The sequence below is a fragment of the Geotrypetes seraphini genome, chromosome 4 (genome assembly GCF_902459505.1).
Source record: "Geotrypetes seraphini chromosome 4, aGeoSer1.1, whole genome shotgun sequence".
NCBI lineage: Eukaryota > Metazoa > Chordata > Amphibia > Gymnophiona > Dermophiidae > Geotrypetes > Geotrypetes seraphini.
This window is the reverse complement of record NC_047087.1, coordinates 218,091,878-218,103,390: the sequence shown is the minus strand read 5'-3', so window position 1 is coordinate 218,103,390 and position 11,513 is coordinate 218,091,878. Positions and strand designations below refer to the sequence as shown.

At 47.6% G+C, this 11,513-nt stretch overlaps 1 protein-coding gene across 1 annotated transcript in view; it reads left to right on the top strand.

The window, feature by feature from the left end:
• Positions 1-2,436: 2,436 nt before the first annotated feature.
• The window catches only part of TSPAN14 (tetraspanin 14), a 204,613-nt gene continuing 195,536 nt past the window's right edge, over positions 2,437-11,513 (top strand). Inside the window, exon 1 of the mRNA XM_033941676.1 lies at positions 2,437-2,617. The gene's annotated coding sequence lies outside the window, so the exon portion shown is untranslated. The remainder of the gene's footprint in view (positions 2,618-11,513) is intronic.

Sequence of the window (11,513 nt, the reverse complement as noted above, 5' to 3'; positions counted from 1 at the left end):
TATTAAGGGGGAAAAAAACAATTGCCTCCAAGCCTCAGCAATGATAAAGTCTGTTGAATGTACTACCTCTACAGCAACCCCCTGTCGTGGCTCAGCAGTCAGAGCACCTGTCCTGTAGTCACCAGTGTCCCGGGTTGGAGCCAGTTCAAATCCCAGGTCAGGCAATGCAATGTTTTATTATGAGGGAAAAAAAATCACCTCCGAGTCTCAGCAATGCAATGCTTTATTATTATAGGGGGGAAAAAAAACAATCACCTCCGAGCCTCAGCAATGATAAAGTCTGTTGAATGTACTACCTCTACATCAACCCCTGTCATGGCTCAGCAGTCAGAGCACCTGCCCTGTAATCACCATGGTCCCAGGCTGGAGCTACTTCAAATCCCAGATCCAGCAATGCAATGGTTTATTATGAAGGAGGGGAAAAAAAATATCACTTCCGAGCCTCAGTAATGATAAAGTCTTTTGAATGTACTACTTTTTGACCCCAAAATCCCAGTTTATATTCGAGTATATACAGTAGCTGATTACCCAGCATTGCCTAGATATTTATTTATCCAATCAACTGTCATTTTTGATAATTTTTACAAGTCACCCCCCCTCCCACCACACAGTATTTTTCCATAGATCGTAGTGATATGTGTACCAAGTTTGGATGAAATCTGCCCATGCGTTTCAGAGTTATGCTGGAACACACACACACTTTTATACACTATATAGACTAGCTGATTACCCAGCATTGCACAGATATTTATTTATCCTAATCTTCCGGTATCGACAGACTTGTATTCAGTAATTATGCCTGATAAAACGGGAAGTATTTGATTGTTTATTTCATGGACATCTTAATTTTTAGCAGCAAGAATGGACCTCTCTATGGGGTTGAAGTTGGACTTAAACAGCATCAGGAGTGTCAGTATGCATCTCAGTGAGCCTGAAAACTATGGATTAGATCAGGGGGGTCCAATCTGTGGCCCCATGAAGCATTTTGTGCGGGCCCGGTTGAGGGCGATGCAGTGTTTCCCTCTGCTGCCCCCGGGTGTTTACTGTCTTGCTGGCTCCCTCCTCTGTCTTGCTGTAGTGTTTGTGCGGCCCCATAAACATTTTTTTCAGCCAATTTGGCCCAGGAAAGCCAAAAGGTTGGACACCCCTGGATTAGACAATTATATCTGTCATTTATGATTATTTTTACGTCACCCCCTTCCCACCCCACAGAATATTTTCACAGATAGTAAGTAATATGTACACCAAGTTTGGTTGAAATCTCTGCATGCGTTCCAGTTATGCAGGAACATACACACAGATACATCCAATTTTTTATATATAAGATGTTGGAGACAGAGGGTCAGGTCAATGAGAGAGAGGGTCAAAGGGCTGATGCAAAAAGCTACGGGGGGCATGTGGGTTGGGTAGTATTAAAATTTTTTCAACTAGGAAAATATAACTACAAAAATCCAGATCAGAATGAGTACAAATGAAATCACATTTCAAGGAAACAAGTCCAAAGGAGTGGAAGCAAGGAGGAAAATTGAAGGCAGGTGTAGCCTTCCATTATAAAGAACTAGAGAAAATAGGGAATCTATTTCAAGTCAAGGGGAGGGGTGCTGCTAGACACCAGGGACAAAGGGCAGATGCAAAAAGCTGTTGGGGGAGGGGCAAGTGAGGTGTGTTGGGAAGGTAGCATTTGAGTTAACCAGTGCTAAAACCCTTTATGCATCACAGGGCTAGCAATAAGTAGCTACTGTTTATTGTGGACCTTCTGCACCTTCTGTGTACAAAACTCTTTTAGTCCTAGGAGGCAGGAAAATATCTATTGTACCTGAATGTTAACTCACCTCCAAGTAGAGAGGTGCGAGTAAAAGCCATACTCAAGATTTGAGGCGAATTTAGACATTGTGACAAAGTTATGCTGTAAACAAAGAGTAACACAAGAAATAAGAAACACCTCCTGTAATAACAAGAAATGGGTCTCATACGCCATAAGAACCGCAGGTCACAAGTACCTGGTAGAATTCTGTCCTCTTCGGCATTATTACTGTATTCTAACCTCCTCTGCCCCTTTATTCTCGGGCTCTCATTGTTTTCTTCACCCTCCCTCACGCCTATGACTGTGACGTCACAATCCGGGGGCGCTGCGGTGAGACTGGGGGTGGGGCGTTTTTTGCTGGCAGTTTCCTGTGCTGCAGACCCGGTGTCTTATTATATGCTGTAAAGAGTTACACAAGAAATAACTAACAATCTCCTGAGTAATAACAAGAAATGGACCTCATACGCTAAAAGAACATACTAGTCATGGTGGGGTAGAGTACAGTATCCTACTTCCAGCAGGTCACAAGTACCTGGCAGAATTCTGTCCCCTTCCGGTTTTTTATTACTGTTTCTTAACCTCTGCCCTTTTTATTCTCAGGCTTTCATTTTTTTTCTTCACTCTCCTGCACGCCCATGACTGTGACGTCACAATCCGGGGCTGCCCGAATGGAAGCGCTGCAGTGAGACTGGGGGTGGGGCGGATTTTGCTGGCAGTTTCCTGTGCTGCAAACCGGTGTCTTATCTACTTCTATTGCTCTGTTTCTCTCTCTCTATGGGAAAGCGGTGTTCTGGGTCCTGCTGAGGGCGATCAGTAAGTTTCAGCTGTGTCAAATTTCTCTCCGGGGGATGGGAAGGTTTTCGTGCCTGGGCTGCTGTGCACAGCCCGGGGAAGCTCAGCCTGGCTCGCTTTCTTCCTGCTCTGCTTGTTTAGGTGCTGGCTAGCAAGGTGTAGTTTATTTTTTAGTAGTGGGGTGCGTTGTTTTATGTAAGTATGTGTGTACAACACACGACATCCGATCTATTTCCCACCGGACTCTTTGTTTGTGTTTAGCATGAGAACAGCACACAGCTTCCTCACTGGGCTCAGGCTGAAACTTGTTTCTTTGTACATTTAGATGTTTTGTCCGGAAAGCCTTTTTTTCCACGTGAAGCCCGCGTTTAAAAGAGAAAAGTGGCGTTTGATTCATTTAAAAATCGGATTGGTTGGCCAGGCTTGATTTCACTAACGCACTTTTAAACGTCCAAAATGAGTAAATCGAGTAAGCAGCAGAAAGGGCGGAGAAGTTTAACAACAACAAAAATCCTCCACTTTCTGAGCAAAAGAACTTGGTAGTTTGTTTTGTTTTTTTGGAAGACTAGGAGCTAGATGCATTAAAAGTGGTCGTTAAGATTGTGTGGGTCACTGTGGGCCATTTATTTTGGCTGATTTCTAAACAGTGATCGATGTTCAAATGGCTTCCCATGCAAATGAGTTTTGCAGAGCTCTGCCATAATCCCCATCCAGTCAATTGTTTAGAAACTGGCTCTCCTACATACACAGAGCCAGCAGGAAAAGCCCCAAAACAGCCTCCTGCCACTCAGCTGTTTGGGGCATTTTTTTTTAATGGCACAGATGTGGGTGTGTTACACACACACACACACAATATCTGCCCCATTAAAAATAAAAAGTTGAGCCACCGCTACTCACATCCTCCTGCCACAGGATGAACTGACCCCCTCCCTTCCCCATATTTTGCAAAAAAATCAGCATGAGGGATGCCCACTCCCCCCTCCCACACCCCCTAAAACACTCATACCTAGGTCAGGAGTAGGCAATTCCGGTCCTCGAGAGCCAGAGCCAGATCAGGTTTTCAGGATATCCACAATAAATATGCATGACATAGATTTGCATCTCAAGAAGGCAGTGCATGCAAATCCATCTCATACATATTCATTGTGGATATCCTGAAAATCTGACTTGGCTCCGGCTCTTGAGGACTGGAATTGCTTACCCCTGCTCTAGGTGAAGAAGACAGCAGGAGGGATGCACAGTCCCTCCTGCTTGCAGGCCCGCCACTCCAAAATGGTGACCTGCTCGGTTCATCCTAGGATTCCTGGGGAGAGGCTTAAAGCCCTGATTGACCCAGATGCTTAAGGCCCCTTCCAGGGGGCGTCTGAGTCAATCAAGGCTTTAGCTTCCCTGCCCAGTGCATCTTGCCATACACTGGGGGAAGGAAGCCTAAGGCCCTGATTGGCTCTGATGCCCACCACTGGGAAGGGCCTTAGGAGTCTGAGCCAATGAGGGCCAAAGGGCCCTCTATGTGCATCCCAGAGTGCACTGGGAAGGCCTTCCATTTTGGAATGGCAATCCCGTGGGCAGAAGGGACTGGGCATCCCTCCTGCAGTCTTCATCATGTAGAGATATGGGGGAGCTGTGGGACATCTAATAATAATAATAGTTTATTTTTATATACCGCTAAACCAGTTCATGGCGGTTTACACAATAATAATTACACTAGGCAATTAGAAATACAAAGCCATGTAACAATTATTATAAACGAAAATAACATCGTTCAGAATAAAATACTAGTTAGCAAAATACAGTCCTATAAAAACTTATAAAAGATAGTGGTAGGAGGGAAAGCTCATCCCTCCCTGCTAATTTTTTGCAAAGTACAGGGAGTGTAAAAGGGGAGGGAGGTCATGGCATGGGTGGTCCCTTCTGCTGATTTTTTTTTTTTTTTTTTTTAAATGGGGTATAGAAAGGGAAGTAGTTTGTGGTATGGGTGGAGTTGCAGTAGCAGGAAGGAGTGGGCATCCCTCCTGCCTCTATTTTTGTGATCATTGGGGGTGGAGTCTGTTATCAGGGAGGCCGGCTTGACTTTTTTTTATGGGTCAGATATTTGTGCACGTGTTACACATGCACATCTGTTACCTTTATAGAAAAAAAAATGAAAATACATGGCAGACCTGTCGGTCACTCAGTTACCTAGACTTGTCATTTTTTTAGGTTGGTATTAGCGGTTGCTTATGACTTTGCAATGTTAGGCCATTGATCGGATGGCTCGTTTGAATATTAATGACCTAATTTTAATAGTAGTGAGGCCATTTGTTTGCCATGTATGAACCCATGGAAAACCAAGCAGGGAGTCGTTTTGTACATCAGGTTACCAAATTCAGTCGGTCGCTAAATCAGTCAAACTGGTTTAGTAACTATTGGTATATGATCGCAACGTTTAGTGCATCTAGGACTAGGTATGCCTTATTAAGTCTACCCTCCAGAATTGTAGGTGGAGAAAGTAAGAATAGAGGAGCTGATCTTTCTCCCCATTACAGGCAGTCCCTGGGTTAAGAGCATCTGACTTAACATTGGATTCATACTTATGAACCGGGGTCCTGCCTCTCCCTTCTTTTGCCAACATGCCCCCCTCTTCCTCCCAACACGCTCCTTATTATCCTTACCTCTCTTTGTTCTGCGTCCCAAATTTGTGCCTCTCTCCCGCGAGTGTTTACCTCCTCTGGCCGGCTCCCTCCTCCCAGCCGCAAGCTTTTTGTCAGCTGCAGGCCGCACCTTTGTGAAGAGAAGTGCGGCTGTGAGGAGGGAGCCAGCCAAAAGATGTAAACACCAGTGGAAGGGAGGGAGGCATGAATTTGAGATACAGAACAGAGGGTGGGAAGAAAGACGAGGGTCGTGTTGGGACACGGAAGGGAAGAGGAGGGGTGCATTGGCACAGGATGGGAGAAACAGGTGGAAGGGAAGAGGAGGGTCGCGTTGAGACACAGAAGGGAGGAGGAGGAGGGTCGCATTGGAACAAGAAAGGGAGGAGGAGCAGGAGGGTCACGTTGGGACAAGGAAGGGAGGAGGAGCAGGAGGGTCACGGGAAAATGAAGGGAGGAGGAGGAGAAAGAGGGTTGCATTGAAACAAGGAAGGAAAGAAGAGGGTTGCGTTGGGACAAGGAAGGGAGGAGGAGGGTTGCGTTGGGACAAGGAAGGGAGGAGGAGGGTTGCGTTGGGACAAGGAAGGGAGGAGGAGGGTCGCGTTGGGACAAGGAAGGGAGGAGGAGGGTTGTGTTGGGACAAGGAAGAGGAGGGACACGGAAGGGAGGAGGAGGTTTGCATTGGGACAAGAAAGGGAGGAGGAGCAGGAGGGTCGTGTTGGGACAAGGAAGGGAGGAGGAGGAGGGTTGTGTTGGGACAAGGAAGGGAGGAGGAGGGTCACGTTGGGACAAGGAAGGAAGGGAGGAGGAGGGTCACGTTGGGACAAGGAAAGGAGGAGGAGGGTCGCGCATTGGAGCTTTGGGACACGGAAGGGAGGAGGAGAGTCGCGTTGGGACATGGAAGGGAGGAGGAGGGTCACGGGACAAGGAAGGAAGGGAGGAGGAGGGTCGCGTTGGGACAAGGGAGGAGGAAGAGGGTCGCGTTGGGACAAGGAAGGGAGGTGGAAGGTCACTTGGGACCAGGAAGGGAGGAGGAGGAAGAGGGTCACATTGGGACAAGGAAGGAAGGGAGGAGGAGGGTTGCGTTGGGACAAGGAAGGGAGGAGTAGGGTCATGGGACAACGAAGGGAGGAGGAGGGTCACTTTGGGACACGGAGGGGTGGAGGAGGTTTGCGTTGGCATAGTATGGGTGAAGCAGAGGTGTGTTGGGACATGGAAAGGAGGAGGAGGTTTGTGTTGGGACACAGAAGGGAGGAGGAGGGTTGTGTTGGGATGCAGAAGGGAGGAAGAGGTTCATGTTAGCACGGAAAGGGAGAAGGATGGGAAAAGCAAAGGCGCATTGGGACATGGAAGGAAGGGAGCACCAACTTCAGACAAAGGATGACACGAGGACAAATTTTTCCCCATCCCCTTGGGAACTCATTTTCCCGTCCCGTCCTCGTGTGTTCTTTTCCTGTCCCTGCCCCGTTCCTGCAGGTTCTGTCCTCATCTGCACAAGACTCAAACACTTTAAAATCATAAGTGTTTGAGGCTTGTGCGGTTAAGGCAGAGCTTGCAGGAATGGGGCAGGGACAGCGACATAGTTTGTGGGGATGGGACGGGGAAATTGAGTTCCTGCGGGGACGGAGAAAAATATGTCCCCATGTCATTCTTTAAAAGGAAGGAAGGATGTGATGTCAAGCCGCTGAGCAGATGTCGGAGAGGTGAGCTCCAGCGGCCCTTCGCCTTCCTTTTCATAATCCAGCCAATTGGTGCCTCTCCTGCTCTGCCTACTCTTCCGGGAGCTGTGTTGGCCAGTGAGTAATGAGTAGGCAGCCGTTGTGCAGCTTAATGACCTCCAGACTGCCTCGCCGGGAGAGAGATAGGAGCCGGGTCGGGGACTCCAAGATGGCGGAGGGTGATTCCTCTTCTTCGCTGGCGGTTAACTCAGCTTGGGTGGCTGCGGTTGTCACAGAGGTAAAATTATTCCTGGAGGACTCGCTAATGGCCAAGCTACAGCCGCTAGTTGACAAGTTGGACACGTGGCTGGAATCACTGCAGGGAGAATTTTCTACTTACCAGACCCGCCTAGCCGCCGTGGAGGATCAGGTGCAGCAGAATGACGGGGAGCATTAGCATCTTCGTGCTCGGGTTTTGGCACTTGAAGAAGAGATTGAGGACATGGAGAATCGATCCTGTTGGGGTAATCTTCGTCTGGTTGGTCTCCCAGAGACAAGGATGGTGAACTCTATTCTTTTTTGGAAACCTGGCTTCCCCGCACACTTGCCCTACCGCCCACTCATGGTCCGTTACGGATTCAACGGGCCCATCGGCTGGGCCCTCTGGGGGCACCTGGAGTCAGGCCCCATACAGTCATCTTGAAGTTGCTGAATTCATCCCATAAGTAGGACATTCTCCAGGCCATCAGATCCTTGGGCCTGCTGTGAAAATTCTTTGCTTCCAAGACTACTCACCTGCATTGCAAAAGAAACGCAAGGAATTCACGCCTGCTTGCACTTTGCGCTTTCAGAAGCGAGTCCAATTTGCCCTTTTGTATCCGGCCCGGCTACGGATTCGACACGGGGGTTGCATGCATTTTTTCACGGTGGCTCCAGAAGCACTCTCCACTTTGCCCAGGCCCTCCCGGACTGAGTGGAAGATCCATCGCAACAGTAGCGTTCTTTTGAAGATGGTATCCTAGATGGATGTTGTGTTGGATTTTGCATGCGTTGTGGCTTCTCAGTGGGACCCAGGGCTGTTTTTGTGGCCCCCTGGCTTTCTGGGAGGGTCTCTGGGGGGAGGTTGCTGCTGGTGGGTTCTGGCTATTAGCAAGAGGGCTGCCGTTGAAGCCTTGTGTAGCATTGTTCCCCCTTTCTTATGATTTGGTTGGGCAGGGGTTCAGTATGCTGTTTTTATTCAGAGGGGCAGCGGGAGCAACTTCTCCAGACCTCTAGACCTTGGGAAGGTCGGGTTTGATGAGGGTGAATGGTATAGTGGAGGGTGGAAGGGGGGGAAGGGATTGGGAGGGTTTTGGTAGACAGTTTTTTTGGGGGGATTTCTTTTTCTTTTTTGCACGCTCTCGGTCGACCTGCTGCCTACAGGTACATATATAGGAGGACCCCAAGGCCTTTGGGTTTTGGTTGGAGGAGGGGATCCCAGGCTGGGGGGACCTTTCTCTCCTCTCCCTCTACAGTATTTTCGCCTTTTTCGAGTCTATGCATTGCTTGTCCCATAGCACCCCCACGTTTTATATCATGGAATGTTAATAGGGTGACTTCTCTAGTTAAACGTCAGAAAATTCTGCGTGCCCTCAATCGTCAGAAAGCTGATGTTGCGTCTGCAGGAAACTCACCTCTCAGATCTGGAACATGCCAAATTCCAAAGGTGGTGGGTTAAACGTCAGAAAATTCTGCGTGCCCTCAATCGTCAGAAAGCTGACGTTGCGTCTGCAGGAAACTCACCTCTCAGATCTGGAACATGCCAAATTCCAAAGGTGGTGGGTTGGACACCAATTGGGGGCCGCCGTGGTGCACCGCAAAGCAGGAGTTTTGATTTTGATTCGCAAAGGGGTTTCCTTTAGAGTTCAACAATAGTGGACGGACTTGGACGGTCACTTTATCTTAGCCCAGGTGGTCCTGAACTGTCAGGAGCTGGTTCTGTGTAATGTTTATGCGCCCAACACTTATGATCCGTCCTTTTACGCTGCTTTAATATCTAAATTGAGCCAATTTCTTGATACTCCTCTTGTTATCGGGGTGATTTTAACTTGGTATTTGATCTTTACATTGATAAATCACACCCACTACCTCATGATAGAGTCCACCTTACTGTGCTGTGCTTTGGACATCTTGGACATTTGGCTGTTATTACACCCGGGTGATAAGGATTTTATACACTTGTCTAGGGCACACGCCTCTCTTTCTAGAATTGATTATTGGCTAGTTTCCCGGTCCATTTTCTCCCGGATAGAGTCTTCCGATATTGGCTCCTTTGACGTGTCTGATAATGCCATGATTACTGTTATTATACATTTGGGGGAGGGTCCCCCTGGCGATTCCCTTGTCACCTTTATCATGATGTCAAATTTTGTGAATTTTTTCTTAGGAAAAGGGAGGATTATCGGCACAACAACCTGGAGCATCAGGGCACTCCTATTTTATTTTGGGAAGCGGCTAAAGTGGTGTTACGGGGTGACATACTGTCCTATACTTGCCACCAGCATAGGGTGCGGGATCGGGAGATTTTACGTCTGGAGTCACAGGGTAGCCGGTTTTGCCGTTTGTATGGTCAGAAGCCCTCTTCAGCTCTTAAGTCTCAGTTACTGACCTCTCAACAGGCTCTTCAGCTCGAGCAGCAAAGTCCTGGGCTTATTATCGATATCAGTTCCACTGTTACGGTAATAAGCGAAGTCGTCTTTTGGCCAGGGCAATCCATCAAGCGAGGGGCCCCTCTAATATCTTACAGTTATACTCGTCAGGAGGCCGGATGACCCGGACGGATACGGAGATTAATGCTATCTTTTTTGAATATTATAAATCCCTTTATATCGCCTCCCTGAATTTGATGGAAGACGATGGATTCCTGGATGGTCTTTCTCTGTCACAGTTTTCCACTTCCGATTTAGCTGTCATTAATCGGCCATTTACAGAGGGCGAGGTGCAAGCGGTTATCCGCAACGGGCAATTGTTGAAAGCCCCGGGTCCGGATGGCTACCGGATGGAATTCTATAAGTTAGTGTGTGACTTTATAGTTCCCACCTTCACGGCGTCCTTTAATTCTTCAATTCAGCAGGGCTCGCTGGCAGCCTCGCTTACGACAGCGCAGATCATAGTCTTATTAAAACCGCATAAAGACCCAGTGCACTTATCAACCCATCTCTCTTTTGAACGTTGAAGCTAAACTGTTTGCAAAAATTTTGGCCAATCGCCTGGCCCGTTATTTGCCACAGTTAACCGCATAGAACTTCCATGGTTATGCGGTATACAAGAATAAAGTTATTATTATTATTATTAATTGCTTCGCCTCAAGTTGGTTTTGTACGAGGCCGTACAAGCACCCATAATGTACGATCCATACTGGCTACGCTGGAATATGTTGAGCGGATGAAGATTCCATCACTTGTTGTCAGCTTTGATGCAGAAAAAGCTTTTGACCGGGTATCGTGGCAGTTCCTCTTTGCGGTCTTGGACAAATATGGTTTGTGTGTTTTTTTCCACAAAGCCATACGGGTACTTTATCATTCGCCTCAAGCTTATGTGTGGGCCAATGGGCTCAGTTCAGAGTCATTTCCGATTACTCACAGAATGCAGCAGGGCTGCTCTCTATCCCCTTTACTTTTTGCTTTGTTCTTGGACCCTTTGCTTAGGGATATTTTATAGAATGGATAGGCACGGCTGAATTTAAACTATTGACTTTCGTGGACGATCTTCTGTACCATCTCTCGGATCTTATAGTATCCTTGGCTAATTTAATGGATACTTTTCAAGAATATGGGGATTACTCTGGCTTTAAGTTGAACCTTGACAAATCTTTGGCAATGCCCACTTCCCCTCAGCTCTGCGACTCTTGGCCGGGTCAGTTTCCTTTACAATGGTCTTCTATTTCCTTCCGTTATCTTGGTATCGTCTTGACTCCCCAGACATCGACTCTGTATCGCAGTAATGTTGAGCCTTTGTTTTGTGTTACTGAGGAGCTTTTGTCCCGTTTGGCTTCACTCCCCCTTTCCTTATACGGGAGAGTACAATTGTTTAATATGTCCCTGTTTCCTAAATGGTTATATGTATTGCAGCTCCTTCCGTTGTGGCTCTTGAAGAAGGATATTCAGCGGCTGTATTCCCTGATCTCCCGTTTCTGTTGGAATGGGAAGAAGCCGAAGATAGCGTTTAAATTTATGGTGGGAGCGTGGAGGAATGGGGGGGATTGGACCTTCCTGATTTTCGGGCTTATAACTTGGCATGTTTAATGCGATATTTGGGGGACTGGTTCTCAGATCAGGACTACACTCCCTAGTAACTGGAGACAGCTTTATTTGCTCCCTGGAGTATCCTTTCTCTCCTTCATACATTTCAACGTCATCTCCCAGATTGTTTTAAATGTAGTTTACTGTTGCGTTCCTTGCGGGAGATCTGGTCATTTCTGATGGGGACATGGGGTGGCAACCCCCGGGTGACTGGTTACCTGCCTATCCAGGGTAATCTGCAGTTCTCCCTGGATATTCAGGGTAATCTGCAGTTCTCCCCTGGTTCTGACACTGTTAGTTTCTGGAAACTCAGCGCTCAGAGGTTTACTCTTTTGCATCATGTTTTAAGGGC